Source organism: Rattus rattus, chromosome 1, assembly GCF_011064425.1.
Source record: "Rattus rattus isolate New Zealand chromosome 1, Rrattus_CSIRO_v1, whole genome shotgun sequence".
NCBI classification, from domain to species: domain Eukaryota; kingdom Metazoa; phylum Chordata; class Mammalia; order Rodentia; family Muridae; genus Rattus; species Rattus rattus.
In genome coordinates, this window is record NC_046154.1 from 216,639,396 (window position 1) to 216,647,582 (window position 8,187).

Here is an 8,187-nt window from a genome sequence, read left to right on the forward strand (position 1 = left end):
TACTTGGCAAAAACAGGTTGTGATGTGGCCCGATGCCCTGTGAGTGAAATTGGAAGTAGATTCTCCAGTCAGGTGGTTACCTCTGAGGCTCTCATCTGTAATGCGACCTAACTACAGATTTGACTCTCCCAGGCAGACTCCTGACCTTCAGAGGCTCTACTGAGAAACTCACTCCTGTTATTTTATGCTGTTAATTTGTAATGCAGATATTAAACATAATCCCCTTTCTGTCTTTTCCATAATCATCCACCTGCTTTGAAGGCATCTGTCTTAAGATTTTATTGCTGCCAAGAGACAGTGTAACCATGGACATTTTCATTATTTAACTTGAGACTATCTTACAGGTTAGAGGTTGTGTCCGTTATCATCATGGCGGGAAGCATGCAGGCTGGCATGGTGCTGGAGAGGAGCTGAGAGCTCTACACCTGGATTAGCAGACAGCAGGAAGAGAGTGTGCTACTGGGCCTGGCTTGAGCTTCTGAAACCCCAGAGCCCACCCCAGTGACACACTTCCTCCAACAAGGTCACATCTCCCAATAGTGCAACTCCCTATGAGCCTATGGGGGCCATGTTCTTCAAACCACTACAGTATCTAGCAAATGCTGAATGACCTTGGTACTTAATGCTCTCCACTGCTTCTTACAGCTCCCACTCACTATTGCAGGAGAAATTTGTGGGTCCATTAATTATCTTACCTTTTCATAAACTTGAAAAATTATTATGTAATCTTCATGCAGTGCCCAATAGTACACAGACATAAATGGATGCCTTCTCTCTCTCTCCCTCTCCTCTCTCTCTCTCTCTCTCTCTCTCTCTCTCTCTCTCTCACACACACACACACACACACACTTGGGGTGCAAATATGTCTCATGCCAGAAGAGCTTCCTAATTAAGTAAGTGCCTTAGATGATGTGTTGGTCTGCCATATCTAGATGCTATTTACTTTAGTACAAATATGATATGATCTAGTAAACCTTTTCACCTTAACAGTTTCTTCAGTAAGCTATCTCCTATTCACAGCATTGTCTTTTGCCTAATCACTTCTTGCTTTTTGTAAAGTCAATTTGCTTGATCTTTGGGAGCTATACACTATTTTTTCATAGACTATGTTTCCCATTGAGTAGCTGGAATGTGATTTTGTTCTCTTCTCCTTAGAGGACATATGTTAAAAACTAGAATTTAATGCCAGTTGACTGTCTTAGAATTGTATGTAATTTTGAATTTTGGATCTCTACAGCCTAAATTATACCAGCTAGTTTTCTGTAGAAATGTGCTAACTACTTGGTGAAGCTTGAAGTAAACCAGGCAAGTGGCTTGCTCAGGTAACTATTTTTGGTAAAGAACAGGAGGTACAAAATGTGAGTGAAAGCACTGCAGGAGATTAAAAGACACATACATGTCTTGCCTATGTGATTCTCTTCTAGCCTTATCCGTGTGGGCAGACTCCACAACCACAGTTCCATCAGAGTGTACGCCTTTTGCCCTCTCAATCTTTTGTTTAGAATTTGGTCAGAAACGAAACAAATACAGCTCAGTCCCTGTGTCTTTGGTTCGGAAAAGCCTAATGTCTTTGCCTATGCTACTTGATACTTGATAGCCATAATAAACATTTTAGTACCTCGTCTTTCTTCTCCCAGCATTCACCTCCCTACCCAGACAATTGCTTGGCAATTGATACCTGCCCTTTATCTAGGGACAGTGGGAGTTGGGCTAGGGATGGTAGTGGTGGTGTTTCCTAGACAGGAACGTCTTCTTGCTCTGTATACAAAGCAAACTGGATGTGGGTGAGTTGAGGTTGAAAGCTGATATCCTCAAACAAAACTCACCTCTGGACACAGCCTTCTCTCCAGGTACATTCTATTAAATGCTTCCTGTTAGACAAGACGTGGGCTCTAAGATGCTCATAGCAGATGAGCTGCCCAAGGTTACGGCTGGCTTTACGGCAGAGGCTTTGTAGGGACTCTTCTTTTTCTCACGCCCAGAATTAGACTGACCTGCTTAGCACAGTTTTTATAACCTGTAGAGTACTTTCCTCATCTGATTCTGTTCTAGGTGACAGTGAGGTCAGTATTCAGAAACTGTAGCCATCTCCTGCTTAACTCCTAGTCTCTACCATGAAACTTCACTTGTAGCCCCAGCTACCCAGTTTCTCTACTCCAGGTTCAAAGCCAGCCACATAACTGATTAACAGATTCCTCCACACATCTCTATAGCCTTTCTTTTTCTACTGTACTTCCTTATAATAAAATTGAAAAACATGAATTTAACCTTTATAAGTCATCACTAAGTGAAATTTTGCCTTTAACCTACTCCACTCCTTCCAAAGATGGGAAAAACAATCAACGATTTTATGTTTCCATACAAGGCTACAGTAATATAGCCTTGCAACAGTTTTAATCTCCTTAGACAAAGTGGGACTAAAATTTGCCTCAATTGGAAGTTGTGCTGCTGTGTAGTGGTTGTTTCTGGAAACTGTTTCTTTTTAGCAGCTCGCCTCTGTTTATTTGCAACTGTTCTTGGATCTGTTTAGGAACTTTTATGGAAGGAAAGTAGAGGCTAATAGGTTTAGGCACCATGCCACGAGCTTCTTCCTCTTCACTTATACAATGCATATTTCACTGCATAAGCTAACTGTTAATACAAAAGAACATGTATATGTGTGAGCCAATATAGTAACAATGGCTTTTATTTCATTGAAGATACTTTTTTTTTTACTTCTTAATGAATGATTGGCAGCTCATTATGAAAATAGGAAAGCACAGGTGAGGTTTCCACAAGACCCCAGTGCTCTTTAAAATAGAAACACATGAAATTGCCTCTTGGGTAATGCCTGTCAATCCTGAGCAGTGCATGTCAATCCTGAGCAATGCATGTTCCACGTGGAAATGGGGAGTGGCTTGTTTTATCTGATTCTCTGTGGTGGAGGCAACTCTCCAAGTAAACCGAACAGTGCTCCACTTTTTAAAAAGAATCTGAAGCACCTTTCAGTTCCCTGAAAAAGTTTTCTGAGACCATAGCTTTGGGGGAGGGGGACGCTGATGTTGTAGGGCTGAGAAGAGAGGCATTAAAATAATCATATGACCTTGCACCTGAAGACGTTGCTGCTATGTCACATGTTTGTCAGTAGGTGACAGAGAAGAGACAGGCTATGTCTGTGTTCAGTGTTCTGACTTATGGACATCTAACATTTCCTGAAAAAAAAATGAGTCTGAGATGACCACCAGTTCAACTCCACGAAGGCCTAGGGGACAGAGCATGCCTGAATTGACCCCTGTCTGGCCCCATAATTCACGAGCTCAGTATAGCACTCTTGAGAACAGTATTAAGATGACCCTAGACACTCAGAGACCAAAACCCCCACCCCAAACCCCCAGATCTACTAAAAGAAGGAAGTAAGCGGTGGAGAAATGGAGAGAGAAACAGAAGGGTGTGGGCAGAATGAGTAGAGACAGAGCTGGGGACTCAAGGCTGTGAGTAGCGGATGATACCACCTGGGACCATGGTAGAGACCTGGCCTGTGCTGCCACCAGGGGCCATATCTGGGTCCATGGCCCTGCAGCAGCAGGGGTCTGTTACCACAAAAGCTCAGACAGACTTCTCTGGTCTGGGCTGCCACTTGGAGCCATGTTGGTGTCTGAGAGCTGTGAAGAACGTTCCCACGCCTAGCTAGCTGCAGTATAGCCCATCCCCCTATCCCCACCAACCATGTTGGAGTTGCAGCTAAGTCGGCTCTGAGAGTGTAAGTTTGGGAGAGCCAGCCCTGCCTCTCTTCTGTTGTTCTCTGGCATTGGTGAAGGAGGGATGTCTTCTTCTCCTTCCTTGTATACAGCAGATGGAAGAGCTGGCCCTTGGATCATGGAGTGGGAGACCTGGCCATGACCCTGATAAGTTGAAACACTTGGGAGAGTTGGCCCTGCACCTCACCTTGGTAGCCAGGTAGAGCTGGCCCTGCTTGCAAGGGTGTGGGTGAGCCGTCAAGGGCACAAGAACAGAAGAGCCAGTAAGTAGGCTGGCCAACTCAGTCATCTCTCAGACCCAGATACAGGGCTGAGAACTGGCCCTCTCTAACATCTACCTCACTGGTGAACTCCTGGGGTGCATGAAGCGGCTGGTCTTAGAGACCCAAAACTACAGGACTTTTATGACACAGGGAAACAATGGGATATCTGAGAGGAAGACTATTGAGGCTCCTACTGATGATGTAGCAGAAGCCAGAGGCCTTGTAGCAGACTCATTGCAATGAACGTTTGCAAGGAAAGGACTGTGGACAAAGGGTATACTATGGGACACTCTGTGACACACTACAGTTTCCACATCGAGATTTTTTTCTCTGTTGGGGGAGGTTGCAAGGATGAAGAATGGGTACAAAGGGAGTGGGAGATGAGTCGGACTGGGGTGCATAATGCGAAATTCACAAAGAATCAGTGTAAAGATAAAGAAATAGGATATGCGTACAGGTTGGGAATGTGGCTGCAGTGGAGGTCAACCTCGTGTATATATTGTATTCCAGGCTAGCCAAGGCTAAATGGTAAGACTCTGTCCCTAGTGTTGCTGCCTGAGAGCCGGATACTGTCGTCCTGAGGCCGTGCCGCTTCCAGCCTCCAAACCATGTTCACTTAGTGCAACCGCCGCCGCCACACCACCACCACAACAACAACTGTGAGGAAGGGGAGCAGCCTCTACCCCACCCAGTGGTCTCAACAGTTGCTGGGAGGAGCTACCAATGAACAGCAGCAATGGCAATGATAATGGAAATGGGAAGAATGGGGGCTGGAGCACGTTCCTTCCTCGTCTTCCATCCACAATGGAGACATGGAGAAGATCCCTCTGGATGCACAGCGTGAGTCGGGACAGAGCAGCTCAAGAGGCAGTTCTCACTGTGACAGCCCTTCACCACAAGAAGACAGGCAGGTAACGTTTGATGTTGAGATGCACTCCGGCAGGGACCGCAGCTCTCAGTCAGAAGAAGAAGCTGTAGAAGGAGAAAAAGAAGTTGAGGCTTTGAAGAAAACTGCAGACTGGATATCAGACTGGTCCAGTAGACCCGAAAACATCCCACCCAAAGAGTTCCGTTTCAGACACCCTAAACGTGCTGTGTCTCTAAGCATGAGGAAGAGTGGAGCCACGAACAAAGGGGACATTTTCTCTGCAGTGTTCCTGGAGGTCTTCACCCTGTCTCTCTCCCTTTCTCACCTGTTGCTTTTGGGGCTCGGCATCTATATTGGAAAACGATTGAGCACACCTTCTGCCAGCACTTACTGAGGGAGACGAGAGCCCCTGGGAATACATGTGGCCTGTGAAGTGGTGTATTGTAATTTGAATCTGAGACCTATTGTAAGCATGATCCCCACCTACAACCCTATTTTTACATGCCCAATTCCAGTAACTCTCATATCCAGTATTTTACTCAAACTCTATTGGGGCATTTTACTAACCTTGTTCCCTTTTTGGCCTGTAAAACACTTTAGAGATTCCTAACAGAGTTTATTGTTGTTTAGAAATTTGCAAGGGCTTTTTTTCAGCAATGCCACCATCAGATTATAATCTTGTCAACAGCACATCGTCTCCTCTTAGTACCACCAGTCACACATACATCATTTATGCTTGAAGCTGTGTTCTAACCATGCAATTACATCTCTTTCTAAATGAGGTCAGGTTTGCAAATGATACAATGAAAGCTTTGTTTAGTCTTTGTTTTGTTTTCCAGGACAAAAACAAACTTCCCTAAGCTTGAGTTTATAACTATAAAATGAAAACAAACCAAAAAAAAAAAAAAGGAAAAAAGGCAAGACACAAGGGAAAAAATATCCTGGGCAATAAAAATTACTTTAAACAAACAAACAAAAAACAGTCCATAAAACAAAAGAAAATGAACAAATGAATAAACAAAACATGTAACAGAACCCTGCTGGGCAGGACAAGAACCCTTTCTGACTGAGACAAGGTTTGACAAGGTTTGCAAGTGATATAGAAATCTATGAGGAATCAGAGCTCTCCCGGCGCTCTGCGACTGAATGGCTGTCTTCTTCCTAGCTCTCTAGCCCATGGCCAGAAAGTGATGCTTTCTACTTTCTTAATACACAGACTCTATTTCATTTATCAAACAAAACAAAATCCAGCAAACATACAAAATCCCAGAAGCAAGGTAACTAGCAAGGGCCATGCAAGGAAGGCTTTGCAATTAAACAATGCCCATGTGACCAGACAGCTCTTCCTGTACATCATGCCGTATGCTGAGCCTGAACAGGACTGTTCCTGACAGTCAAGTTCATTAAAATTATTTACTGTCTACAACAAACCTTTGCTTCTGTCTTCCAATGTGTGTTCCCCTATTTCATGAATGAAATGGAAACTCATTATCGTGTTTATTAATAGACTTTGAGGTGCGTAAGAATCCCTACATCTGAAGTTCTCTTTATAGTTGGAATCAGAAACACGTATTCAATATAACCTCATGAGAATTTACAGGAACTGTTTCAAAGGCCCCTGAAGATGCTTTCTATTTTCCTAGCTGGCACTGACATCTGGTGGCCTCTTATGTGATGTGAGCAAAAGCCACCCTCACTTTGTTTTGGGTGACAGGGAGTCTGGTGTCTCCTGCCTGGGCAGTGTGTTTGGATCTCAGAACTTTGCATTTCTTGCACAAGTTGTGCATCCTTTCCAGAGCTGTTTGGCTCTATGCCACAGGTTTTAGCCTTGAGGGCACATTGTTTGTCATGTGTTTCTTCGTTCAGTTTCTCCAGCACTCAAATATTTCTTAATATCTGAAGTTGAATTCATTTTCTAGCTTATTTCTTTTCCTATAGCACTTCTAGTTCCTACATTCATAGAATTTTGTTTTTGCTCCCTAGGAGGGAATTAGAGACCAGATGGCCTGCCTATAAGATTTACTGGTTTGGGGCTGGAGAGATGGCTCAGCATTGAATGACAACTCTTCCAGAGGATCCAGTTGAAAATTTCATGCACTTTACTGGGAGGAGAAGCTGGAGGAGGCTCTTCATTCATTCTCTGTGACATGTTTTCTTTGTCCTCAGAGTCATGAAGAAAGTTTTCTCTCTGAAATTGAGCCTTGTAAACCCTTTGTCTCCTGGGGTCTCAGTTAATCATCCCTTTTCTGCTCTGAGTGCTAATAGATATGAAGCAGACCTAGGACACACGGAAGTCATTCATTTTTCCAACTAAAATGTCTGGGGTCTCTGTTTGGTAATTAAGACAAAACCAGAAGTTGTTTTCTGCCACCATCCAAATCTAGACCTTGAGTTTCCCTGTGTGTGTGTGTGTGTGTGTGTGTGTGTGTGTGTGTGTCTGTGTCTGTGTGTATCTATATAGTATCTTTCTATATGTATGCATATATGTGTGCATATGTACACGTATATGTTTATATATTTATTGGTACACACATATATATATATACACATACACACACACAAACATATATGTGTTGTATGTTTGCCTTGACATAGTGGGCTCTATTAATTGATATAGATCACGATAAAAACTTGTGATCTTATCCATGGTTACTAGGCATACCACAGTGAATTTGGTCTTAACCCCGGGGACTTTATGTATGAATTTCAGATACAGCTGAATATCCTGTGTGTTTCCATTCCATCATCATGGAAGATACATGGTGGGGGGGAGTTATTGGATAGGCAGGAAGGAATATTTGGTGAATCTTCTGATGTAAAATGTCAGATTGACTTTAGCTTGCAAAGTGAACATGATTTTAAAACTTTCAACCTATTCTATTTAACTGTAACTGTAACTGTTATATGTTGTAACAGACATGGGGAAAAAGTCCCACCAAGAACTTCAGTGAGATTCCAAATGAGCTAGACAAAAAGTGGCAAGCGCCTCTCTGTGAGAGCTCAGATGTAGGACTAGAATTGCCGTCTTTCTATTGAAAGACGAAGTTGACTTTATGAGGTGTCTACTATGTGCTCCAAACTGGAGGATTACATTGCTAGGCCCCTTAGGGTTTTAGGTATAATGGTCAGACTAAAAAGTCTAGGGATCATTCATTTAGAAGAATGGTTGAGGATGGCAGTTTGAGTATATATAAAAACCGGTTTTCAGGGAGGAAAACAAAGTCTCGGAAATTAAGCTCAGCCTCTAATTCTCAAATAAGACCAAAACCGCAAAGATGAACTGAGTTTTCTTATAATCATCTGAGCTCATTAACAGCGT

At 43.2% G+C, this 8,187-nt stretch overlaps 2 pseudogenes; both read left to right on the forward strand.

Moving 5' to 3' along the window:
- The first annotated feature begins 3,082 nt into the window (after positions 1 to 3,082).
- Positions 3,083 to 3,199, forward strand: LOC116890591 (annotated as a pseudogene).
- A 633-nt stretch (positions 3,200 to 3,832) lies between these two features.
- LOC116886757 lies at positions 3,833 to 5,262 on the forward strand (annotated as a pseudogene).
- Positions 5,263 to 8,187: the final 2,925 nt, after the last annotated feature.